General features: G+C 44.7%; 1 protein-coding gene and 1 long non-coding RNA gene across 7 annotated transcripts in view; one reads left to right on the top strand and one right to left on the bottom strand.

Moving 5' to 3' along the window:
* The window catches only part of ASIC2 (acid sensing ion channel subunit 2), a 994452-nt gene that overhangs the window by 607885 nt on the left and 358827 nt on the right, over window positions 1–27740 (top strand). The window lies entirely within an intron of this gene.
* The window catches only part of LOC144286109 (uncharacterized), a 101445-nt gene that overhangs the window by 41190 nt on the left and 32515 nt on the right, over window positions 1–27740 (bottom strand). For all 5 annotated transcript variants that reach the window (XR_013354213.1, XR_013354211.1, XR_013354212.1 and 2 more), the window contains exons 4-5: window positions 25378–25462; window positions 18287–18427 (exon numbers count right to left, since the gene is read on the bottom strand). This is a non-coding gene — a long non-coding RNA (uncharacterized LOC144286109). The remainder of the gene's footprint in view (window positions 1–18286; window positions 18428–25377; window positions 25463–27740) is intronic.

Here is a 27740-nt window from a genome sequence, read left to right as displayed (position 1 = left end):
TCAAGCTCCCACACCTGTACATTGTATCTGCTGCTCCTCTTGTGTTGACTTCCCTCCATCTTTTCTCAGGTAACAAAACACCTCAGATCTCACTTCCTCTAAAGACTTCTTAGACTAAGTGCAGTGCCTCCTCTGGACTTCCACAGGTCCCCAAGTGCAGTACGTATCACATTCTATTATCTCTTTCCTTGTTTGTTTCTACCAAGCTAAGAGTTCTTTGAGAACAAGAGGATCTTACTACATTTTGTATCTCCTACACCTAACATGTTACAGGTGCTCAAAAAATGTCTATTGATGCTTCTAAGCACCACAGGTATCACACAGTTGCAACTGGTACCAGTGCCCATTCTTAGGAGAATAGCAGGAGACCAACCCAGTCACCCCTGGCATGCAGCGCTGAGAGGACTGGGTGAGCTCACAGCATCTGACTGTCTCATCAGCATCTTTCATCTCCTAGGACTCCCTCTACAATCATTTTAATTACTTTATTGCAGGTTGCATCAGGGAGGTAACACAGAGGAGAGCAAAGAGACTATGGGGCCCCTGACTTATTGTTTAGAGATGGGAACAATGTCCCATTAACTATGGAAACTCAATGATGTACAAAGGTTTTCAGAACCAGCTGTCATCATTGCTCATAAAGTTTTCAAAGAGCATATTCAGAGGCCGGAATGGGGTCTGGGTGGGAGGAAGCAGGAAGGCTGTCTGTCACTGGAGCACGGGGCATCCTGCACACTTTATTCTGAAGGTATAGGACCCCTTATGGGTCAAAGCTGTTGCCTGTAAACGTGAATTTACCTGCCTGACACTGGACCTCTCTTCTCCCCTCGGCTGATGCCACGTGATTCCTTTCTATAGGCCTATTATCTTAGGGAAATTTAGATATCCTGTGGTCAGAAGCTGTGAACACTAAGGCAACCTGACCATAAGTTCACGGTGATCCAGGGCTCTGATCCACAAACTGGGTTTTTGCCCACCTCCAGGGTAGAACCCTCAGCATAAATTGAGTTGTAGCTCTGGAAATTGAGACAATACTTAAGTATTGTGGCTAAGTCTTCTTTGTTGATCTCTCCAGTGCTCTAGTCAGTGATTCTCAACATTGGTTGTACATTATAGTCATCTGATGGCTTTTGAATGCACCAGTGCCTGGACTTTACCCTAGACCAAAAGAATCGGAATCTCTGGGGATGGCGCTTGAGCATCAATATTTTTCTAACTCCCTAGGAACACTGATTACCTAATCAGATAACAGTTAATGACTGCAACAGATCAGTTAATGATTTAAAGTGATAGATAAGCATTCTCTGACAGCTTCTGTGTGTCAGGAATCTAGGAGTGGCTTAGTGGTTTTGTCTCAGGGTCCTTCGTGAGATTACAGTCAAGATGTTAGCTGGGACCAGAGGACCTGTCTCCAAGAGGGCTCTTCCACTTGGCTGTTGGGTGGAGGCCTCAATGACTTGCCACATTGATCTCTCTGTTTGATTATCCTCACAACATGGCAGCTGGCTTTCCCTGGAGCAGGTGATCTAAGAAAGAGAGAGCAAGACAGAAGCCACAGTGTTTTTTGTGGCCTGGCCTTGGAAATCACATTCCATCGTTTCTACAATATCCACTTGGTTACATTGAATAAGCTAGAATAGGACTATCCTATTTAATGTGGGAGTGGGTGCATAGGGACATGTATATTAGGAGGTAAGTCTTTGGGGGGTTGTGGCTTTTGGAAGCTGGCTATCATAGCAGGTGTCTCTAAAGTACAGCCAAGGTTGAGAATCATTGCTTCTGGTCCCTTTGGGGCTGAAGCACTGCCTTTATCTTGCTTAGCTCAAAGGAAACACTAAAGAAACACTAAAGATTTATTACTATTTATTCTCTTCACACAACAGCCAGAGTGGTTTTGGTCTTTTTAACTGTAATGAATATTTTTGTACATAATTCTTTGTTCTGCTAGTAGATTATTCCCATGAGAGTAGATGCTATAACATGAAAAACTTGTTCAAATCTCTTTTTTCCCTTGCAGGGAGGCCTAACTATTTTGCGGTTTTGTTGGGGTTTTTTCCATCTCTGATTGTTTATTTTATTTTTAGCATGTGAATCTAGTCATCACACTCTGTTCAAAACTGAGCAATGGCTTCCTGACAATGACAGGGTAAAGTCCCCAATCCTTCTCACAGTAGATGGGCTTCTGTGTGATTGGCTCTTCTCTTGCCCTCCACCCCAGCCTCAGGTCACTCCACTTTGACCATTGCTCACTGCATTCTGGTCACACAGGTTTAATTTCAGCTCATAAGACTTGTTACTCTGCTCCACTCCTCAGGGCCTTTGCACAAGATCTTCCTCCAAGTCTGATTCCTATAACTTGTTCTTAACCTTCAGGTATCAGCTCCCAGGCCCTTCTTCAAAGAAGTCTTCCCAGATCAGCCTCATGGGTTCTCCCATAGCACTATCTTTACATCAGAGCATTTGTTGCAATGTGTTATCATACACTTATTTGTGTGATTACTTGTTTACTTCCACTAGACTGGAAGCTTCATGAGGGCAGAGATCATATACTTTTCTCTGCTGCCTGCTCCCCTATTACCTAACACAGCATTTTGCATACAGTAGGTGCTCATTAGGTGCTTGCTGAATGAATGTTTGTAAATTGAAAATCAGGGCCCAGAGACATTCAGAGACACGCCCAAGGCCACCCAGGCAGGTAGCAGGATACCTGCCTGGGCCTAAAGGCGGGTATGCTAAATTCCAAATTTCTACTTCATATCTGGTGTCCCTGAAATCCTCCACCCCTGTTCCTGGAATCCCATCTTGCAGAGAATTGTCTATACTGCCTGGGTGGAACAGTTGAGTTTTTGTGGCAGGCAAGGAATGACCCCTTCACCAGAAAGTGATGGTTGCCTTTGGCTGGGGTTTGTGTTATGCTGGAGAGGGTTCTTATAAAGGTAACCCTGAGTCTGTCCACCTCAGTCAGTTCTTCTCATGTTGAGCATCCATGCCTCTTGAAACAGCTCTGGGAATTTCCATTTGGCCTTTGGGATTGCTGCCAGGTGGCCCATACACAAAGGTGAAGTACACTGTCATTATTTAATGATTCTCCAAAGCAGTGAACTGTTTGTTCCTGTGACCTATGTTCCTGTCAGTCTTAGGGGCTGAGGGACAGAGTGAGGGACAGCCTTGGGAAGGCTTCACTGACCTTGGGCACTAGGCCAGGTGCCCTGTGCTACTAGGGTTGGGGGCTGCAAGATATTGGGGACAAATAGAGAAGTGAAGTCAGAGCCCCTATCCTCCACCTGCTCTCTCCAGCTCCCAAGTCCATGTGCTGCACCTTCTACTCCCAAAACCAATTTTGCTGATGTCACACCTGACCCTGTCTCCTAGGGAAGGCCAGGGTCTAAGTCCTATCTTCTCCAGAACATACCCATCCTGGGAGTCAGGCCATACCTTTTCTGCTACTGCAGAATCCATCAGCAGATCTTTATGAATGCCCAGCTAGAGGTTAATGGCAGACCTGTACATGACAGACCCACCAAGGAAATAGATAAATTTCCACTTGGGCCTAATGGCACCTAAGCTCAAGAGAAAGTATCAACCACTAACCCCTCATTAGCATGTACATGTACATAACACACACACATACACACCACACACACACGTATTCACACACTCAGGTTCATTCAGCCTGGATTATCTGCCCTGGGCACCTCTCCCTCAACCATGGCATTGCCAGATTAACCCCAGGTACCTTACCAGGACACCATGCAGCTCAGGTTCCAATCCAAGTGGCTCTAGTTGCCCTGACCATTAGTGTATCCCTTCCTTGGTAGGTTATTTATGATTCCCCTCCATTGCTTCTATCTGATCAGCGTACTTGCCATTTGTCTCTCAGTGTCCAAGGCCCCATCACTTTTCAAGGCACAAATTTGGCTTCCTCTATGCAGCCCCTCATTCCTGAAGCTGGAAGTGATGCCTCCCTCCTTTAAATACCCATAGCATTTTAGCTCCACCTCCTCTATGATTCTTGAAACCAGTTTTTGCTTTCTAATCATGATGTTTTTATACACATTTTAGCAACTCCTTTACTCAACTATTTTATACATTTAACCGGTTTATACCTGACTGCTTGTATTCTCCAGAGACATTGTGAAGCCATGACAGAAAAGTCACTGGTTTTGGTATGTAATAGAAGTGAGAGAGCTGAGTGGGTTCCCTCCCTTTCTTTCCTCCTTCTCTCCCTTCCTTTCTTCCTTTTGTAAATATTTCTCAAGTCCTCTATGTGCCAGGTACCTTGCAGCACCCTAGCAAGACAATACACAAAATATATTCAGCCTCCATTCCAATGGAGTTTACAAGCTAATGGAGTTCTAATCCCCAGTCCTTCCATTACTGGCTGTGTGGCCCAGGAAAATTGTCTAATCTCAAAGAGCCTCAGCTTCCACAGCTATAACATTGAGTTTTACAATAATTATCTCCTTGGTATTCTAAAATAATTAAATGGAATAATATACATAAAATATCTAGCACTTAATACATATTCAAAAAATGTGCATTTCTTCTCCATATTCTTCAATATTAGAGAGAACTTTCTAACATAGTAGAGACTCAAGTCAAGGGTATATGTTGAAAAGGAAGAAGGAAGAACAAAAAGAAGGAAGGGGAAGAGGGAGGCAATCATGAAAGTTCATCAGAGAACTGTCTCTGGAGTACCAGCACCCACCTTGCCCTCTTTACTTTACCATCTGGATTGTAAAAGGGGGTACTGACCGCAGCCTAGAAGAAGCAGCTCTTGGTGGGGACACCAGTTTCGCCGACCCCTTTTCAGGTTATCCCATGTGCAAATCCAGTCACAGAGCCAGGTCTAGGAGCCCTTCAATGGACTAATTACATATTAAAAAAAAAAATCACAGGCACTTGGGTGGCTCAGTCTGCCTTTGGTTTAGGTCATGATCCCAGGGTCCTGGGATGGAACCTCACATCAGGCTCCCTGCTCAGCAGGGAATCTGCTTCTCCCCCTCCCTCTGCTCATGTTTGTCTCTCTCTCTCTCTCTCTCAAATAAATAATTAGAAAAAATCCCTCCAGTGGTTTTCAGAGTGCCTAATAGCTGTTGCCCCCAGGCTCCCCACAGAACTTCTGCCTTCGTATTTATAACCCTCTAGTTTCTCTCCTTCCTGGCTTCCCAGACAGTGGGGCAGACAAAAGGACCGTTTATAACAGCTTTTCTGACAGCTGGACATTATTTAATTAAAACTTCTGGCAGCCACATAGTGTGCTGGAGGCTATTTAAAGTTCTCAATGGCAGGAGGAGAAATGGGGAAACTTACAACCCTTGGGGGGCGGGGTGAGGGGACCTGGGGTGGGTAGGGGCCAGGGCAGACTCTCAAGTCCCTTACTGTGAAGTGGCATCTCTCAGAGACCTGACTTTTGACATTGAAGTCTCTGTGGGAAAGGGTGGGCATGATGTCAGTTCCCCAAGGCATCTGCGTGGAGTGGGGAAAGGGAATGTTTGAAGAACCTGCAGCACCAAATTGAGCAGAGTACTCATTTATCCAGATCGGCCACTCAAAATTTTCAGAATAAGAAACGGAGGCATAGAAAGGAAAAGGAACTTGTTCAAAGCTGCATAGGGAAATCATTTAAGTATCCTGGGCCTTATTGCTCCCTTTATGCATGAGCAAAGCCTGTCTTGCTTACTTTTCCACACAACAGCCATGTACCTGCCAGTGTCATCTTGAAGGCCTGAACGTGTTATTCTAGGTATGGGCAGAAATGTAACCATGGAGGCCAATTTTTGATCATCTGGTCAACCCCAGCATAGGCAGTGGGTTCACATTTAGCTGCTGTAGCTACAGTTTGCTGGACTTTGGGTAGCAACAGCTAGGATAAGGGACAGGTCTCCTCCCTAATAGAGCGGAAGCTAAGAAAGGCAAGTCTGCCATAGGGCACTATACCTGGAGGAGGAGGAGTATAAGGCCAAGTAGGAACATTAATCATAATAACAATGACCTTGATAATAGCTCCACTGGTTGAAGGCTACTATCACCATCATGGCTATTACTATTAGCATACTTCCCCTTCAATATATTTATAAAATATATGATTTACAGGATTTTATGGATGAGGAAATAGAAGCTCAGAAAGTTAACTACATGCTAAAGTTCCCCAGCCACTAGTAGGAACAGGATTCAAACCCAACTCTGTCTGACTTCAAAGTGTATTGTCTTTCCACCATCTTGGTAGTCTTCAACCAAAGCCGCACACTAGAAATCAACTCTTTTAAAACATGCAAGGGGTGGGGGACATCTGGGTGTCTCAGTCGGTTAAGCATCTGACTCTTGATTTCAGTTCAGGTGGTAATCCTAGAGTGGTGAAATCAAACCCTAAGTCAGGCCCTGCGCTGATCAGAGAGTCTGCTTCTCTCCCTCTCTCTCCCTCTGCCCTTCCCCCTTCTCTCTCTCTCTCTCTAATAAATAAATAAATAAATCTTAAAAAAAAAAAAAAGACAACATGCAAGGGCTTCCACCTTACCATAGACCAATGAAACCAGGCTTTCTCAAGGTCAAGACCTGATATCAGTATTTTTGAAGTGAGTCTAAGGTGTAGACATGGTTGAGAGCACCCTCTGAGATAGCACAACTGAGAGCTCCTGCTGATGTGTTATCAGAAGTGTGACCCACTCCTGCTACCACCTCCCGACTACTGCTGAAGTTGTCCCAGATGGCCATGGCAGGCCACTGCTTGGGGGCTAGGACTAAGCACTACAACAATGATATCTGTTGACCCCAGTCCCCTCTGTGGCTCCTGTGGTAGCCCTGATGGAGTCACCATTCTGGCTGTAGTCTCAGTTCCTGCTGCTGTCCCAAGAGATCATCACTCCCACCTACCGACTCTGACCGCTCTCCTAATCCCAATCGCCCCTAACAGTAGGCTGATAGTATCTCCTAGGATAAGTTCCTCAGGAAGCAAACTCCAGGATGGAGGGTGGCTTGCAGGAGATTTATTAGAGTATGCTCTGGAGAGCAGCATCTATGGAAGGCAAAGGATGGGTGGAATGAGTCCCTCAGTGCTGAAGGAGGATCTGGGTGGCATGCCACAGCATCCACTCTAACCCTTAGTAGTGGGATGGGTTTGCAGGGAAGCTGAGGAAGGATCTTCCCCTCCAGAGAATGACTTTATTGGAGCCCAGCATGGAGCTGCCTTGAACAAGGCTTTCATTAACCTTGCTCTATGGTATCATTACAACCCTCCTACCCCCCTGGGAGCTTCACTTAATTTCCCTTAGGGGCTCAGCTGAAAACAATTGGAGGGACTTGGTAGCTTATCACTTGCCGTTGGCCTTTAGCAAAAGCCTTTGCATCTGACTGGCACACCTGACTGTCTCCTTCAGTGGCACTCTAGGGGGCTACAGGAGCAGCTTTATTCCCCTTCCTTCTTTTTGGTTTTACCAGCATTTGGGATTCAGTCAGCAGCTCCAATAGTTGTCATTGTTTCAACCTCAGGAGCCAAGACAGGAGTTACCTGGCTTTCTGAGCTCAAAGTGAAGTGGGAGAGATAAAAACAGAAACTTGCAATGATATTGCCATATGGCCATTAAAATGGCATACACTCAGAATGGCTGCAGTCAGGGAAGGGAGTGATTCTCAATCTGGAGGCAGGGCAGGGGGAGGCTGCCATGTAACAAGGAATTAAGGAAGAGATTGGAATGCTGGAGCAAGATTTCAAAGGAGTAGATATGTTTGCCCAGCAGATGTGATGGGGAAGGTGTTCCAGGAGGGGGTCCATGCAAAGTCTGAGGGCCGAACTGGAGCATGTCAGCAAGCACTGCTACCGTGCTCCTGGAACATTACCTGGGTGATGCGGGGGGGTGCATTGGGTGGCTCAGGAGAGATTGGAAAGACAGGCAAGAGCAGAAGATGGAGGGCCCTATACCCATGCAAAGGAACTTGGATCTCACCCTGAAGGTAATGAGTCCCCACCGAAGAGCTTTCAGCATGGGCTGCCATGTCTTTCTAATGTATGATATAATAAAGAGGAACCTCTGTCCTGTTTCTCCCTAATCTATCTTCTGCTCTCTGCATCTGCCGTAAACTTAAAAACAAACCTCACTTTTGCCTCCTACTACTCTTGGTCTCTCTTTGTCTATCTCAGATTGGGTATAAATAAATAAACCCACCAGGCTGTACCAACTCTTCCCCCGCGTCTCACATTTAGGGTTGTTGGGGCTTCTGCATGGAGACACTGATTCACAGACTCAGAGAATGTCACACCAGAAGGGTTCTGAGAAAACATCTCCTAACCCCTATTTCCTGGCCTCCCTTTATGGAGGAAAACTCTGACCCCTGCAGAGGGGAAATAATTTGTCCAAGTGACCACAGATGGTAAGGACATGGATGGGACTTGCTCAGTTTTTCTTTTCCATACGTATATCAGGTCAGCTTATTATGTTCCTGTTCCAGGAAGAAAAGTCAGTCCTGAACAAAACCGTTCCGTTGGGGATTTTGTTTTCCAAGCCCTTCCCCTAAAATCTCTTCAACTGTGACCCTTCCTCCCAGCTATGATCCTTTTGCAGAAGTGCCAGTACACAGGCCCCCTTCCTGTTGACCACAACACATTCTAGAACCCTACCCACCTCTGCTCTCTAGAACAAACCTCTAACACCAATAAAAAATAAGTTTATATGAAAAAAAGAAACCTCTCTGCTTTTCTTTGTACCTACTCCCTTGTTCCCTCAAAAGGGCCCAGTCCCCTGCTCCATTCCCCCCATTATATTAGTGATTTCCAAGGAAAAGTAGAAATTTCACTAAACTAAAAGGTGAAAGATAATGTCTCAACTCTTCCACTTCCTCTGACAGTGTGCAAACGCCTTCATTTCCGCATGTGTTGCTAAGGTTCATTTAAAAAGTTTCTTCAGGGATGCCTGGGTGGCTCAACGGTTGAGCGTCTGCCTTTGGCTCAGGGCATGATCCCCGGGGGGCCCCTACATTGGGCTCCCTGTGGGGAGCCTGTTTCTCCCTCTGCCATGTCTCTGCCTCTCTCTTTGTATCTCTCATGAATAATAAATAAAATCTTTTAAAAAAATTTCTTCAGGATCCCTTTTAGGTCTGCTACTTTGAGATTCTAATATATCCAGTGACTTATTGGAGCAAGTTTTGTTGAGCTTAAAATTAAGAGTGGATTACGTGTGCCTCTTCCTAACTTCTGTTTTGTATTGGTAGCTTGAAGGCAGCCATGGTGGCAATACTTATACCATGGAAATTGGCAATGTCACAAATCCAGCCATGATGGGGAGGGTGGGGAGCTGGTTTATTACCTCTACAGAATCTATTCTCTTATCTCAGTCAAATGTGTTTGCATTCTCACAGAGACTCCTGAAAGCATATGATACCATAACCCAAAAGAAACGATTTGTGATGGGAAAGCAAGCAGATGAGAAGGCACAACGTGGTTGTCTGTTTCCTCTTTTGTATCTTTGGCTCCTGTTGCTCTCTCCACCTGGAATTCTGCACCTTGTTCATTCATCTTCAGGTCTCAAAATTCTACTACCAATACATTACAAACCAGCTCTATAAAAATCCTCTCCAGCTCCCTAGTGAAAATTAAATTTTCCCTCTGACTTGTAGAATAAGTATGTCAATACATTTTTGCTTCCCACCCAGATAGTAAATTCCCCGAAAGCATGAGCTCTATCTTTTCTACTTCCTCCTGGAGTTGGGCTAGCAAGGTGTGCAGCAAACAATGTGTGTTCAATAAGTATCTGGGGCAATGAGAGGTTCAGCACTTGGCAGATGTGCAAAAGGCATATGCTTCCTTTTTATTATACACTGTTTTTGTTGGGAATAGAGTACAAGCTTATGATAATGAATTTAAATGATGCAAAAGTGTATATAGAGAAAAACAAGCCTCATTCCTTCTCCACTCCTTATTCCCTCACCACTATCCCCAACCCAAAGTAAAGCAGTATTACCAATCTTATGTATATCCTTTCAGAAATAGCCTAAACATACACAAGCATATAGGTCTGTCAGTAGACCCTTGTATTTTGCACAAATGAAAGCATGATGTTCTGTAGGGTTTCCTTCTTCATATGTCTCAAAGATAGTTTCATCTCAGCTCAACTGAGGTCAGCCTCATTCTTTTTCAAGAATGTATGGTATCTATCATACAGACGGATCATAGGTTATATAACTAGTCTCCTGCTAATTGAAATTTAATTTTCTTTTTGTCTTGAATATTGCCAAGAATACTGCAGTTAATATCCGTGTTCATGTGTCTTCACCTACCTGTACAAGTATATCTGTAGGGGGAAAAAAAACCTAAAAATAGAATTTCTGGATCAAAGAGTAGATATGTCTTTAATTTTGATAAATGTTGCTGCATTTTCTTCCAAACACTCAGAGACCTGAATGCCATTATTTTTATAGTGGTCTTTATCTGTTCCTTCATTCTTACCCATTACTCCCTTCCACATTTTCTGGCATTAGAAACCACTGTCATTTTAACAATCATTCCACCAAGTACCTGAAAGAGACAGAGGTGACTAGCTTTGTGCTGCCATAGCATAGGGTTGGACAAATCACTCATCCCTCAGATGAACAAACCGCTAGCCTCAGTGGGTGTATTTCTTGATGTTATTTCTTTTGAGTACACCCTGTTCAATCTGTCTGAGCTGCTTCCCATCATTGCTTATAGATTAGTAGCCAAGATATGGAGGAAACCCAGCACAAGTTTGTCTTCCATCTTTGCCATTCCCTCCAGGGCAAGGAGGAGAAAAACCAATGGGTACAACAATGCTACCCCATCTTTCTCTGGCAGGTGAGGCATAAGCACCCTCTGTTTCCCATGTCCCTGTATTTTTTACAACTTTATTTACTAAGGTAAGTATTCACTTTAGTTCTAGATGGCACACTTCAAGAGGTATAGAGAAACTGATGATTAGAATGAAGTTTGGTGCTATCCAGATGGCTTGAAGCCAGAGGCTTGGGAATTCCTGAATCCCATCCTCCTGACATCCCCTCAACAAAAACTTTGGGAGTTTTTCCCAAAAAAGAATAGCAAGATAAGCGAGGAACATTCTTTTCATAGCTGGGCAAGTCTTCAATTCCCCTGGCATAGGATTTCTCTAGTTAGTCATGCCTCAGTCACACACACACACACACACACACACACACAAGCATGCCAATAGCTTCTGACTATAAGATGGCTAAGAGTCAACAAAGTAGGCCTGACCTGATTGTAGAGACACAAAAGAAGCAGAACAGAGAAAGCATGGTTGAGTCTGTCCTGAGTAGTCCAGCTCTACTTGGCCTCCTTACCTCCTAGGGCCAGACTGCAAAGGGGAGATGACACTATACTTACGGTGTGAATTCTTCACCCACAGTGGCCCTACCCAGTTGTCAAACATGGCCCAATGAGCATCCTGGATCCTGAATTGTCAACCCTTCCTTCTTGGGTCTGAGTTAAGAAGGAAATGAGCAGAGAGGTGGAAATGTTGGAATGAACCTGCACAGGCTCTCTCCTCAACCACTTGCTTGGTAAAGGGATTTAAACAGGTGTCCCATGAGGTACATGTCCCTGATTTGTGTATCCCCAGCGCCTTAGCTCGAAAGAGCCCACTGAGGAGATTTAGCCTGGAGGAAAGAAGTCTCAAAGAGAATGAGGTTACTTTCTTTCTGCTGAAGGCTGTGAAAAAGCAAAATTCAAGTAAATTTGAAGATCTAACTGGCTTTGTTAAGTGATTCATGAATCAGAAAGCATCCCACCTAGCAAGCAGAGGAGCTCCAAGAAGCTGTACAAAATGGAAGGTTTTTGTAAGAAGGAAGATGGAGGAAGAAGATATTAGCAAAAGAAAATAAAGGATTGTTTCAGGCAAGGTCACGTTCTCTTAGGGGAAAGAACAGGGGGTCTTATTATCCCGATTACCTCATCTTCCTTTGGGTGGGAGGAGATGGAGAAGGTGCTTTCCAGACGGTGTGAAGCCAGAGTTCAAATACCTCATTGGTGCTGATCAGAAAATCGGATGGATTGGCTTAACACTCCATTCCTGTGGTTGAAACTGGTAATTAAGTCTTGGTTTGCTATCCTGGAGCAAGTGACTCCACCTCGGGCATGTGGTTTTCTTTTTACCAAGGCCGTTAAGAAGAGGGAATGGATGTATTCTGTTTGCTTTTTTTTTAAATTTTTATTTATTTATGATAGTGAAAGAGAGAGAGAGAGAGAGGCAGAGACACAGGCAGAGGGAGAAGCAGGCTCCATGCACCGGGAGCCCGACGTGGGATTCGATCCCGGGTCTCCAGGATCGCGCCCTGGGCCAAAGGCAGGCACTAAACCGCTGCGCCACCCAGGGATCCCTCTGTTTGCTTTTAAACCTAATTTTGATCTAGTGGGTAGAAGTTGCAGAGAGACAGATGTCAATTCAGTATTAAAAAAAAAAAAAAATGCTTTCAAGAGACAGATTATTCCAAACGGGGGATCATCTGCTTTGAGAAGTCGTGATTTCCCCATCACCGGAAGCCTTCAAATATAGGGAGAAATGTTGTAGCAGGGACTCTAGGATTAGAGGTTTGGACTAGTTTTAAGGCTTTAGATTTCACAACCCCTGGGAATTAAAGATTCTATGAAATGTCCTTTCCTGCCTAAGAGAATTGTGCTTTATGCTCTCAAACACCCTGTTACTTTGGCATCTGCTGTAGCCTGAGTGTGTTCTAGGTCTATCTGTGGCAGCCAGAGGAAATGCATAGCCCTGTAGAGAACTGTTCTTCATCCAAGGAATACCCATTCTCCAAACAGAGGACTGGAATCTTCTTTTTTTTTTCTTTCTTTCTTTCTTTCCTCCCTTTGGCAAAGCGGAACCAAGGTTGAGCCATTAAGCTGCCTGCTTGTTTCAGAGCTTGCTTACTGTCTAGCGCAGGCGGGGAGGCAGCTGTGGCATATTGGTTAGAACCCAAATAAATATTTTATCTCTGGCCTCAACAGAGGTGGAGAAATGGACCTTTCAGAGATGAGTGGGCGATGGGGCTTCCTATTGGCAGTGCAGTCTATTTAGAAGAGAGGGGGGACCTGTCATTCACTCATGTCATCAATCTCGAAGCCCGAACCACTCCAAACCCAGGTCCCCTAGAGTCAGAATTTGACAAATGGCAAAATAAACTCAGCATGTGCAGATGAATGAGGGGGGCCCCCAGCTATTAAAAAGCCATTGCCATCTTCCCGCAACTGCACAGCCGCGCCATCCTCAGCTGCCTGTGTGGGCACGGCACCCAGCGGGGCACACAGACGGGCACCTGCAGTAATTAGCAGCTCGTCCCAGGCGCCGAAGCCTGGCTTGCTTCCCAGCCCCCGTCACCCCTGTGGGAGACTGTCCTCCAGGAGTCACCAGACCCTCAAAATTAAAACAGAATAATCAAACAGCAAAGATGAAGCCCCTGGGAGAAGATAGAGATTGGCGATGCCAAGAGCCAGTTATTCACTGGCAAGGACCCCGGAGTGCAAATGGAAAAAAGAGTGAGTGAGGATGTCGACTGGTATGACAAACGGTCCAAGCTTGGTCCATTTGTGCAGTGAGGGGAGGACAATGAGAAAATTAATGAATTGTGCTTCTGTTAAGACTTCCAATTCCTGCCTTGATTTTGGCCTCTGACAATGGGTATGGGAGTTACCTCCAGAGCAATGACAATCTCAAAATGCGTGGGTGAGTCCAAGCAGGGAGCTGGGCTCAGCAAACTCTCGGGTGCTAACAGCAAGTGCGAAGCAGAAGGTATCGGGTTCACAAAGGAACAGTGCACCCCGAGGGTCTGCTTGAGGGAGCGAGGACAGCGGCGCCCCGCTGTGCACACCAGAAAGGGGGGGACTCACGTCACTATGGAAATAATTTTCCATATTGAATGCAGCTCACCCCACAGGGCCCACGCGGGTTCCAGCTGGAACAGGAAGGAGCACAGGCTTCTCCTCAAATATCCTGGGCTTTCAGTCAAGTCCTAAAATGAGGTACAACCTCAGTATCTTGGGGGACGGAATGTGATCAGAATCTTTCTCTTCCACCCACTTCCCTTTCTCTATTATTCCTCACCTAAGTATCTCTCTGCCTCTCCCTCTTTCTGTATCTCCTTTTCTCCATCCCAGTCTCTCTGTGTCCCTCTGGGATGACATCTGAACCCCCCTCAGCTCCCACCACCCTGGCTGCTGTGGGCGTGAGATTGACGGGCAGTGAGGGGGGACTCCTTGATGCAACTCTCTGCCATCTGTCTCTGTCTCCGTCTCTCAGAAGAATCCAAGGGCACTCAAATCAAAGTCCTGAGAGCGGTCAGATTTCCTAGGCCAAGCCCATCCCAGTTTTTGCTAAGCCCCAGAGAGGGTAAGTGACTTGCCCAAAGTCACAGAGTAAAATCAATGCAGTTAAAGGGAAGGTTGACTCCAAGTCCTCGGAGGGTGGTCTGAGGGAGAAAGGGGCAAAATGGAGACAGGCCAGGGGAGAGAAAGTCTTTGAAGTCTGTTTGATCTAGGGCATATCTGGGACATTAAAGACATCATTTTCAGGGATAGAGTGAGGACTATTGTGATAGTGATGGAACCAAATTAAAATGTAAAAGAGAAACGTGTTTGGCATCCTCAGTGTAAATGGACTTTGGCAAGGACTGGATTGCTCCCCCTGAGAAGTCCCTGCCCTCAGATTCACCATGGCCTCAGGGGGGCACAGAGGAAGGTGAGAGCACCCCCACCCATGGCAGGCAGACTCTTCCTTCCCAGGCAGATCCTGGTCAAGCCCGGACTGCAGCCCCCAAGGTGGGAGCAGGAAGGAATGATCCTGGTGGATATCTTGCATGTGGCTCCACAGCCCCTCCCCTCCCCACGGGCACTGCCAGCCAGCCAGCCTATGAACACCCCCTTCCTCATCCTCCCCATCCAAACTGTCCTCACGTCCTCTCTGCTCTCTACCCACCAGATCCTCCCAGAGCTGCTGCCTCCACTCTGCTGGCTGCCACTGATGGCTAAACCTCTCCAGTTCCCTCCTCTGCCTCGGGCACAGCTCCCAACCGGTTCCTGGCCCTGCATCTTCCTGCCTCCAATGCATTTTCCCTCCACAAGCAAGAGTCCACCTTCCACACACCGAGTCTCAGGCTGGGGGGTGGAGAACCAAGCAGAGGCAGGACTGGGATAGGTGAGAAAAGGCATGGGGCTTGCCCCCAGAGTAGCAGCCATGGAGCGGGGGAGATAAGTGGGCCTCTGGGAGGGATACTTCAGAGATATAATCGACTGTATTCATGCCACCATCAGAACCAAATTGGGGACATTTACAAAAGCTTGTTGATTGATCTGTGGTTACTCATTGGTGCTAATGGTTTTAATCCAGGGAAGAGATCTCAATAAAAACTAATGATTACTCTTTATAATAGAAGTGTCAATGGGCCCTTAATGAATGAACTTGCTAATTTCTCTTCCTGCTGAGACATTTCAGTCTTGGGGGAGAATATTTAGAATGTGAACCCTGAGTCTTGCTCTTTGGGTTGTGTCCCACTTTACTTGACTTTGAGAACCTTGGAAATGTACCCCAGGGAACAGCACAGTGCTCCCCAATCACCTGCTTCCTGGAGAAACTGCCCATCAACACTTGTCTCTCAGAAGCCAAGCGCCTTGAAGAGACAGAAGGCACGGGAAGTGCCCACTCCCCTGGGAACAAGAAAGAGTAAAGAGCAGCCTGATCGTAGCACCTTGCCTGATACCAGCACACTGCCCTCACCTCCAATGGCCCTTAGCTGCCTCCCAGTCCGGCCACCCCAACCCCAGCCCTCTCAGAGTCATTGACCTACTACTGGCCACATAGAGCCCATTCTTCAAATCCAACTTCACGATTCCTTTCATCTCTCTATCGACCTATCACAGGGCACTAACTTCTCTCTCCTCTCACTCCCAGAAGCAGCAAAGATGATCCAAGCAGCCTTTCCCTAAGCCTGTGCTAACCCACCCCATCTCCAGAGATATGGCCCATATCCAACCCAGAGACCACAGGAAGAACACAACTGTTGTCCCCTCTAAAAGATATGTCATGGCTCTGGCCCCTCCAAGACCAGGATTTTAATTCTGACTCTGCTTCTTCCTCACTGTCTGGCCTTGGGCAAATGGCCTGACCTCTCTGGGCCTGCGTCTCTGCAAAGGAAGATCAATGACTGTTGTGATGGGGAAATGCCTAGCACAGTGCCTGGCCCCCAGGAGGCACGCAGCTCTTTAAAGGGAATACTCCCCTCTCCTTCCTCTCAGCAGTACTATGAACCGTGGGAAGGCGGGCACGGAGCATCATCCATGGCATTCTGGTTGTCAACAGCATTCCAAGAAGCACAGAGACTGTCGTGCCTACGCTGTCAGATAGGTGGTCTGGGCAGCCCCACACTGAAACCCCCCTCCCCCCACTGCTGCCTCTTTCTTTTCAGCCCCATAGAGAGCAGTAGGACCAAGGAGAGCTGAAAAGTAGATGCACCAAGGTTTGAGCTGAACAAACCAAAAACAGCAAGCAAGAGGAGCCCCTGCCTAATGCAGCTTAGAGTTACAAATGGTAACAATTTTATAATCCAAACTTGAAACAATAGAGTGGAAAATTGCTATTTCAATGAAGATTCTAAGGAGAATTGCTGGGAGAACTACACACACACACACACACACACACACACACACACACACACTAGCCCAGGCCAGGTTGGCCATGCCAGAGAAGCAGCCTGCGTCCATTGTAGCACTGACTGTGACTATTTATTCATCATTTCAGTCATTTCTCCACACCTTTTGCCTATGCAAATTGCTATTCATGCTTCCATTTCTCATACGTTCATTGACTTATCCTCCATTCATTTATTCACTCTTCTTTCATTTATTCACTCATGAACATCTTTGTGCCAGGCACAAGTTCCTATAAGTATCTGCTGCTATTCACTTCAATCCTAGATATCACTGGTTGGCTACAAAGGAAACTCTTGCCCTTGCAGAGTTTTTTGTAAACCACCCTAAACCCAAGAGGAGCTGCAAAGGGAAATGTACTACCATTCATCTGTTCCACGAAGATGATACAGTAATTTAGGTGTGGAGGGAGGGAGGGACATCCAGAGAGCAACCCACTCAACATACTTGACAAAGATAAGGGTCTAAGATTGGCAAAAAGAGTGAGCAAATGGGGTTGGGGCGGGGGGAGGGAATAGATACTAAAGCCCTGTGATGAGGATAAGCATTATGAACACAGTCTGATCTGATGGGCACCTTCTAGAAGGCAGAAGGTAAGCCAGAGGCACAGGGAGGGGGCTGGTGCTTGCTCAGAGGTCTTTTTTTTTTTTTAAGATTTTATTTATTTATCCATAGAGACACACACAGAGAGAGGCAGAGACACAGGCAAAGGGAGGAGCAGGCTCCACGCAGAGAGCCTGACACGGGACTCAATCCACGGTCTCCAGGATCACGCCCTGGGCTGCAGGCGGCCCTAAACCGCTGCGCCACCGGGGCTGCCCTTGCTCAGAGGTCTTGAGTTCCAGGTGAATGTGTCCCTCAAAACCAATAGCTCTCAAACCCTGACCTGCAGAAGAATGTTTTAACCTGGATTGTTAATTTTTTCTCAATCTAGAGAGAAAAATCAGCTAAAAATCAGATTGTGTACTCTCAATATTTTCCTTCTCTTACGGGTGGTTCTAAACTCTTATTATGCCTTATTCATCTAGATCAGAGTCTACTAGAAGAGGCTATCCAATCAAGCACAAAATTATGTATCTGTCATTTTGAGTGGCCTGGTCCAGAACACTGTAGTTTCTAGATCCTATGGCTTCTCATCACACTTGCCCATGGTTGCTGTAAAGGAAAGCCAGGCTTAGATGTTCCAGAGTTTAGATCCCTCGTGCCTGTCCCAGATGGGCACAGCTCCTGAAGTCTGCTTTGTGAGGGCTTTCACCTCATCATCTTTGAAGCTGACCCCTAGGCTGGCCACTTGCCAGTATCTGTCCATCATCAATGTCTGGATGAACTCTCCATCCAAGAACTGTGAACTGTAACTACACTGAACACATGGAGTCCTGCCAAGTGGTGTTAGAGTGAACTGACCTGAGCTGAGTCAGACTGGGGCAAGCTGGAGTGAACTGGAGGATCTAGGCAGATCTGGACAAGTGGAAACTGGGCAGAGCTGAATGGAGCCAAACAGTGCTGGAACAGAACAGGCTCAGCCAGACAGTCACCCAAACTGGGCTTGAATCCTGGAAGATCAGTTATTCATGCAATCCAACTCAAATGCCCCCAAAGCCTCCCCAGCTGAGGCACAATGGCCTGAACCCGTACCTCCATGCAAAAGCCAAAATGTCCAGTTCCCTCTGCTGCCTCTTCTCCAAGATTTGTCTTTCGTTGGAGCTTCAGAAAATAATGACTCTCTACTGCAAAGTTCATCTCCTGGTTATGATTCCACTTTATCTGGATGAATTCCTTGGTGGAGGGAAGAGGGAATAAAGAGGACAGGTGTGCAATGATCATGGCTGAGAGAAGGCTGATGTTGATTACCACTCTCCCCAGCTCTGACTAAACTCCTGACAACAGTGTTAGGGTTATTGTTAAGTTAGACTTGGTGTTTCCTCCAGCAAGGTGGTAAGTTCAGTCCCTAGTCCCTCCCAAATACAGAAGAGGGAAGGGGTCCATAGAGGGCATCTGGCTTCTTAAGGATCATTCCAGTTACTGTGCTGATGCCTCTTTTCAGACACAGTGAACCTTGCTTCAGGACCCCATGCCCTGAATATCGGGGTTGATGGCTTCTAGAAATTCAAGACCAGTGTATTCCATACAGTGTCTCTTCCCTGGGCTCACTGAGCAGGGCTTGGACCTTTTCCCTGTCCTCTCTCATATCCCTCTGCTTATTCCCTCCATCTCCATTCATATGGCTTTCCCACTCAGCTGCCTTCCCCCTAGGACATCAGTAAGGCTTTCTTGATTGTTCTACAAAGATTGAGTTTGTGCTCTGTAATTTCTAGACTTCTCTCAACTCCTGCTGTTCATTCATTCATTCGTTTGTTTGTTTATTGCCAATTTTCACTCTGGGCGTGGAGGATAAAAGCATTGTTACTCTGATGGAGACAAGACAGGAAAGGGGATGGTTATTGTAAGTCTGTGTCGTCAGGCATTTAATACGCACTAAACAATTGTTTCAGTTGAGTTTCTACTCTACCATTTTCTCAAGTATGACTTGAACTTGTAAGTTAGGGTCTAGCACACATTTTAAAGATGCACCAACTGAGATTCATACAGCAAGTACCAGAGCCTTATTCAAACCTTGATCTGGTTTCTTTTCTTTACACTACACCAAAGTATCCTGCCCTTCTGTCACCCATCACCTACAACCACAACCCAGAGATGGGCACAGACCTACCTGTTACCTGGTGTTACCTCCAATATATCATGTTGCCATGATATTTGCTAGGGAATTAAAATCAGTCAAGACAGGGATCCCTGGGTGGCGCAGTGTTTTGGCGCCTGCCTTTGGCCCAGGGCGCGATCCTGGAGACCCGGGATCGAATCCCACATCGGGCTCCCGGTGCATGGAGCCTGCTTCTCCCTCTGCCTGTGTCTCTGCCTCTCTCTCTCTCTCTCTGTGTGACTATCATAAATAAATTTTAAAAATTTTTAAAAAAATAAAATAAAATCAATCAAGACAGAAAAGGAAAGCTACAAATGAAACAAAAGTTAGTTATTGAATTAAACTGTTTTCTCTCTTTTTTTTTTAACATAATTCACTCAAATTGATCTGTGCATAGGCCCAGCAGGTGCCCTCTGAGTGTCAAACTGCCCAGAATCTGAACAGGAAAGAAGCTCCTGGGGAGCCATTCCCTGAGGCACCATTGCACGCTTCACTGTTCTTATAAAGGATGGGAGTCAAGAGAGACTTGGGAATGATGTCATCATACTGACATCAGATGACATTAGGGACCTTCTGATAGGCTGAGTTGCCAAACAACTCCCTCCTTACCCTGGCCTGGCATTTGATCCAATACCTAAGTTGACCTGGCTATAGACTATATGGTTGCTATCAGGCCAAGCCAATTCCAACTTGGATCTCAGAATTCCTTGGGCTTGCTTGGCTTGCTGATGTTTTTTCATTAAATCCATTAGGAGTGAATCATTTATCCACTCTAATGTTTTCCATCTGCAAGGCCTGCAGTTCCAATTGTTTCTGTAATCGGACTCTTTCATTACTAATTTTATTTGATTAATTTTTTGATTAATATGCCTAGGACCTGATAGGACTTTTCATTATTTCCTTATCATTTGAAAAGAAATACAAAGTTGAGAATTTTAGGATGATTTGGGATATGCATGCCAAGAGCAACATATCATGGGACTATCACCAGGCTGGGGATGAGAAGAAAATATAACATTTGGAGGGAGTCTTAAATGATCTGTGGCTGTTATACCAATAGAGCAAGTTTATGACACAGTTAATAATAACAATTCTTGTCATTTGAGAACCTATTGGCTCCTGTTTTCTCTCTTTTTTTTTTAACATAATTCACTCAAATTGATCTGTGCATAGGCCCAGCAGGTGCCCTCTGAGTGTCAAACTGCCCAGAATCTGAACAGGAAAGAAGCTCCTGGGGAGCCATTCCCTGAGGCACCATTGCACGCTTCACTGTTCTTATAAAGGATGGGAGTCAAGAGAGACTTGGGAATGATGTCATCATACTGACATCAGATGACATTAGGGACCTTCTGATAGGCTGAGTTGCCAAACAACTCCCTCCTTACCCTGGCCTGGCATTTGATCCAATACCTAAGTTGACCTGGCTATAGACTATATGGTTGCTATCAGGCCAAGCCAATTCCAACTTGGATCTCAGAATTCCTTGGGCTTGCTTGGCTTGCTGATGTTTTTTCATTAAATCCATTAGGAGTGAATCATTTATCCACTCTAATGTTTTCCATCTGCAAGGCCTGCAGTTCCAATTGTTTCTGTAATCGGACTCTTTCATTACTAATTTTATTTGATTAATTTTTTGATTAATATGCCTAGGACCTGATAGGACTTTTCATTATTTCCTTATCATTTGAAAAGAAATACAAAGTTGAGAATTTTAGGATGATTTGGGATATGCATGCCAAGAGCAACATATCATGGGACTATCACCAGGCTGGGGATGAGAAGAAAATATAACATTTGGAGGGAGTCTTAAATGATCTGTGGCTGTTATACCAATAGAGCAAGTTTATGACACAGTTAATAATAACAATTCTTGTCATTTGAGAACCTATTGGCTCTAGCACACCTCTGAGAGATTTGGCATAAAATAAGTTATTAGAACAGTCACTGGGTTCAAATCTTAGCTCAGCCACTTTTTACTAAGTGACTTTGGGCACTGAGTTACTGAACTTTCTCTAAGCTAATTTCCTCATGGGACTCATAGTCCAGTGCCCAACACATATCAAGTGCTTAGTAAATATCAGCTATTATTACAATTCTTTCTCTCTCTCCCATCTGCCAAAGCAGGTATTGTTGCCCACATCATTTGAGAAAACTGAGATTCAGAGAAATTAACTGGTTGACGTGGCTAGGAAACGGGAGAGCTGGGAGGCCAGTTTGTCCAGATTTTGAACCCAGGTCAGTCAGACTCAAAATGCAGTGTTATTTTCTATATCATTTCACTTTCTCTTTTCCCTTTTCTTTTTTTTTAAATATTTAATTTATTTATTCATGAGAGACACAAAGAGAGAAGCAGAGACACAGGCAGAGGGAGAAGCAGGTTCCATGCAGGGAGCTTGATATAGGATTCGATCCCAGGACCACGGGATCACACTCTGAGCTTAAGGCAGATGCTTAACCACTGAGCCACCCAGGCTTCCCTCTTTCCCCTTTTCTATTTGAGAGTGATGAAGGGCCTAAATATTAGTCTGTTATCACCTTCAACATTTTAAACATCTCATGCAAATACAGTTTCATGAGCAGCCCTTTGATCTTCCAGAATGTTCTAAGCTCCCATTATAAACTCTTTAGGAGGAGGAACATGCCTTCCACATCTTTACAGATTCCAAAGTCTTAGCGCAGTACCTTCCACATAGCAGGATTCAGAAAATAATTTAGCAAACGTTTGCATAGTCTTTACACCCTGTTTGGCTAGTGTTCTGCATGCTTTACAAAAACCCTGTAATCATCACAGCCACTCTCTGAGGAGGCTACTGGTATTAATCTCACTTATGGATGAGGAAACTAAAGCACAGAAAGGTTAAGAACTTGAAAAAGGACACACAGCTAATAAGAGAGTTGGGATTCAGCACAGCGCTGGGTGTGTTCCATGTTTGATAGAACAAAAGAAAGAACAATCAGAACCAGACCTTGAGGGAAATTCAATCCTATATACATAAGACTTGGCCCAGACACTATTATTTATAATTTATGCCTCATCCACATTGCAAAAAGGATGTTGACAGACTGCCTTTAAAGAGCTAAAGGTATGCGCCAGACACAGCACCCTAAAGGTCCTATCTCACTGAGTCCATGAGCCAATGCACAAGCTAGTTTTACTTCCAGAATACCTTTCCACACCTGGAAAATTCTCAGCCGCCCATCAAGCTTTACCTACCTGTATCAGTTGTACGCACAAGATTTTATTTTTTATTTTTTTTTAATTTATTTTTTATTGGTGTTCAATTTACTAACATACAGAATAACCCCCAGTGCCTGTCACCCATTCACTCCCACCCCCCGCCCTCCTCCCCTTCTACCACCCCTAGTTCGTTTCCCAGAGTTAGCAGTCTTTACGTTCTGTCTCACTTTCTGATATTTCCCACACATTTCTTCCCCCTTCCCTTATATTCCCTTTCACTACTATTTATATTCCCCAAATGAATGAGAACATATAATGTTTGTCCTTCTCCGACTGACTTACTTCACTCAGCATAATACCCTCCAGTTCCTTCCACGTTGAAGCAAATGGTGGGTATTTGTCATTTCTAATAGCTGAGTAATATTCCATTGTATACATAAACCACATCTTCTTTATCCACTCATCTTTCGTTGGACACCGAGGCTCCTTCCACAGTTTGGCTATCGTGGCCAAGATTTTAATTCATGGAGGAGAAAGAATGATGACATGGAAAGGCTAATGCCACAGAAAGACTCTTGTTCGTTACTTACATTTCCTGAGAGAAAAGGGGCGTGTCATGTTGCGCAGGGCCCCATGAGAAAGCACCAGGTCTGGTCAGAGACAGAAGGGGGGTGAGGAGAAAGCATGGTCCAGTGCCTTTATTGTGCTTTCCTTGGGGAAGGCAAGTCAGGGAAGGGGGAGCAGCTGAGGACTAATTTGAGTAGTGTTGGTAGGTTCTGGAGTCTAGAGGTGGTCTCTGATTGTTTATACCTGGCTTTAGGATGGTTTATGACAGAGGAATACTGATTGCCTCCTGGAATATAAGAGCCAGAGAGAGGAGAGTGTTCAGGGTTTGGGTTCTGTGTTGGTTAGTTTACATATGACAGGTGGAGCTTTCTCTATGTTGGCAAATCAAACTCCAATAAAAAATATACAAAAAGATAAAATAGGGCGGCCCGGGTGGCTCAGCGGTTTACCGCCACCTTCAGCCCAGGGAGACCCGGGATGGAGTCCCACATCGGGCTCCCTGCGTGGAGCCTGCTTCTCCCTCTGCCTGTGTCTCTGCCTCTCTTTCTATCTCTCTGTCTCTCATGAATAAATAAATAAAATCTTAAAAAAAATAAAATAAGCAAAAGGTGGAGCCTTTGTGCATCCCTAAGAATTGACTATTGGCTAGCCCTTGAAAAGGCAGTCACTCTCCACTCAGGCCACAAATACCAGAGCATCAAGAATACAGAAAATAAAAAAATATAATTAATATATTATCCTGAAAAATTGTCCCCCGTTTCTCTATTACTACTGTTTTCTCCTTTCTCTACTCCCATAGCATTTGGAGCAGGCCCCTATTATGGAATCCTATTTGCAGGTATTCTCATGTCTTATCCATCATTCCAACCCCAGTGCCTAGAATGGTCCCTGGTCCACATCCATGCTTTGTGTTTGAGAAACACTTGATGACTGAATGAATGTGAGAGAGGGAATTGGAATGGACCAGAGAACAGAGAAAGAGTTACGTCAGAGATGACACTATATCTGTCACTCTGCTCTAACTACCCTCGAGTGTCCTGGCAATGTAGACAAGAAGGAGGAGAAGAAGGAGAGGGGGAAGAGGGAGTATGAGGAAGAGGAGGGGAAAGAAGAAGAAGAAGAAGAAGAAGAAGAAGAAGAAGAAGAAGCAGCCACTACAATGGGCTCAGTGCTCCCACTGCTTATCAAATAAGTTATTCATGTTTTTTTCAGGGTACTAAATTCTATGGTGTACTTGCTAAATTGGGTCTCATGGGAAGAACATTGTTACAATGGCTAGCAATACCTATATAGTCTTCATGTGGTCATTTCATTCATTGAACTTGGATAAAATAGAATCTGTTGTAAAAACTGAAAAGGCATTTCCATTGGTATCTAGGCTACTGAGGTACAAGCATCCTGCTTTCTGGGAATCTAACAAGACATCCACAGCCCAGAGGGTTGTGTGGCTAGCCTAGTACATATGTTGTCCCTCTTAAATGTCACCCAACTCAACATGCATTTGACAGAAGCTGAAGAGCTGTCAGGTCAAGACTGAGCTCTGAGACAAGGGTCTGGGGTGTGATTGATTGGAAATTGAGCCATCTCCTTCAGATGTTGCCCCTGGGTCCTGGAGGTAGACAGCCATCAAGAGCCTAAACACAAACCAATCTGGAGCCCCAGGATTTGTTGTTTCCCTCTGCTCTGGCCCTGAATGTGGTGTCTGAGCCCTCACTCTAGTTTTTGTCTTTATTTCTACTTTAAAAAATATCTTTATTGAGGTATAATTTACATGCCACAAAATTCATTCATTTTAAGTGTACAATTGAAAAAAATCTTAGTAAATTTATAGAGTTGTACCTCCACCACTTCAGTCTAGTTTTTTTGTTTGTTTGTTTGTTTTTTACTTCAGTCTAGTTTTAGAACATTTTCATCATCCCAGAAAGAAACCTCATTTCCACTTACAGTCACTTCTAGTTTCTACCTCTGGTTACAGGCAACCACCAAGCATCTTTATCTTTTCCTTTTATCACTTAAATCCTTCCCTACCCAAACTTGACAACTTAGGCTGTTGAGGTCTTTTAAATAAGAACATCTCTTTGCTTCTTTTTATGGAAGTCAGGGTAAAAGAATGAAACTTGTTTTCACTTAGCAGGCATTTTAGCAAAACTGTAGCTTTGCACTAAGCTAGAAACACCAATACCAATAGCCAAAAATAATAATAAAATAATAATAAGAGTCCTTCTATAAATTCTGGTTATCGAGAGGAAGATGTCTTTCTGACACTCCCATTGTGGTACTTACACAAGTCACTTCCTTTCTTTGAGGCTCAGCTTCTTCCCCCAGTTGATTGCCAAGGTTTACACAAGCTTTAGGTTTACAAGATTCTCTAATGGAAGTGAAAAGGGGACAACAAACGATGATGGCTGTTTTCTTCCTCAACACTAATTTTTTCTTGATCAGAGGCCAGCAAACCCCACACCTACTAGAGAGATCATTTTCATCTACTTAGGTGCTTGTAGCCAATTCCACCAGATAAAGTTTTTCACTGAAGAATAAAATATCTTTAAACACATTTTAGTTTCTTTATTTGAAATACTGTGGGTTTTGGGTGTGTGTATGTGTGTGTGTGTGTGTGTGTGTGTGTGTGTGTGTGTAGGGCTCTGTGCAAGAGAGATAGGCAGCCTTAGTTTAACTAAAGCACCATCACACATAAGTAAATTCCTGTTGAATGCAAAGATAAGATCAACCCAACTAGACAATTGATGGGGGAGAGATGTGAAAGATGTGACCTTCCTAAGTGTAAATGTAAATGTGGTCCCTTCTGATTGGAAGAAAGAGTCCTAGTGAGTGGGAAGCTGTGTGACTACCTTCTTTCTCTTTTAAATCTTCACCTTCTATATACTGTGCTCAGTAATATGATGAGACAACTGTATTCTATTAAGAACACTGAATATGGTAACCAGATAACTTCTTATAGGCTCTGCTGGGGTCTGCTCACAAACTCTGGGTGAGGTCTGTGTGGTCTTTGACAATGGGGTCTGTGGCCAGGGCCCAGGCTTGACTTCTGAGACTGTTAAGGTAGAGGGAAAAGCAGCAGAACCAGGGGAAAATCCAAATCTTAGTAGAGGTGAAAATATTTTGGCCATAGAAAGTCATAGTCAAAAAATAGATCAAAGGGTAAGGCAAGACCATAAAATGGAAGAAAGGATTGAGGCCAAAAATAAGTCCATGCATAAAGCCCACCATGCAGTGTGATCCCTCAAAACTAAACCCCTAGCCCCAGCCTTCCAGTAGCTTTTAGTGAACTTGCAGCCTACAAGAAGGTTGGACCAGAAGGAGGCAAACATGGATCCAAAAAGGGAGGACTGTAAAGATCCCCAAGAGCATTCCTAGACAACAGCTTTCTTGTTCTGTGAAATATATGGCTCTGGAGGAAATTAGTCAGAATGAGAATCAAATCTCTCAGAATCTTCTGGGTCAGGTATGTCATTTGAAGATATCTGAAGCTCCCAGAAAGGTCACTCTAAGGAGAGAGACCTCCCAAACTTAATTTCCTTTTGTTCCATTGTGAGCTTTCTTTTCTCCCACTCTCACTTCCCTTCTATCTCTTTCCCAGGCCTGCCAAGTTCTGTTTATTAAAAGCGTTGTGTCCAATTTACCCAGCTTTTAATTAAGCTGTCAAGTTGAAATGGGATTGTCTCCTGGGAAGCGAACAAAGATTTTATGGTCATTTAATTTTTGCTTAAGATTAAAAATCCTACTTCTGGCATGCTTAAAATTATTAATGAGATCCAGGAATTCTTGCCCATTTGTGTCCATTACAAGACATAAATCATTAAGCTCAATTAGGGGCAAGGGAAACGTGTGAAGCTACAGCTGGAGGTTGTGTTCCGTCACGTTTATCCAAAGCAGCCAAGTGATGGAGATGTGACTATCAGGAGCTGAGTAGGGAACAGAAGGGCAGGAGGGGAGATAGCAGATGGTAGAGTTAGGGAGAAGGGCCTGGAACAAAGGAAGGAATGGAAGGAGAGAACATTAAAATGGCCGAGGGGTCAAGGGATGGAGTTCCTATACAAAATCAGGGAGAGCCCTAAAGGAATTAGGTGAATTACAGGAGATGAGGGGCACATTTGTAGTTCTTAGCAATAGTTCTAATTCTCTTCTTCCAAACATAAGGAAATACTGTATCTTCTGACCCTATGAAGTTAGGTATGACTATGTGACTTCCTTTGGCCAGTTAAATAAGAGCAGAAGTGACATGTGTCTCTTCTTGGTGGAAGACCTTAAAAGCTGGCGTGTAATTCCCCTTGTTTCCTCCTCTGCTACAGTGTTGAGGTTGTGATATCATTCACCTGGTTTACTCTGGCAGTCTGGGCCCCTGAGTGACTAAGTTGGGCCCCTGTTTGCATGGTTCTAGGGAGATGGTAGGTCCTTCTCAGCTCTCAGAATAAAGGCTCCAGTTTCTACTCAAAGAGAGACTTCTGGTTCACAAATCTCCTCTTCCCTCAAGACCTCTCCTATTGTCCTCTAAGCTTACTTCTTCTTGTTGGTCTTCCCAAGACCAGAAAATTGGTCCCAAGATTATCCACATACTTGAAACTTTAGGTCCTGGCAGATCCCTTGGGCACTGCTACTTCCTTGCAAAGAGACTTCAACAAGACTGC

This window comes from Canis aureus, chromosome 16 (genome assembly GCF_053574225.1).
Source record: "Canis aureus isolate CA01 chromosome 16, VMU_Caureus_v.1.0, whole genome shotgun sequence".
Taxonomy (NCBI): domain Eukaryota; kingdom Metazoa; phylum Chordata; class Mammalia; order Carnivora; family Canidae; genus Canis; species Canis aureus.
Note: the sequence above shows the minus strand (reverse complement) of the source record. Positions and strands in the feature narration are given on the sequence as shown.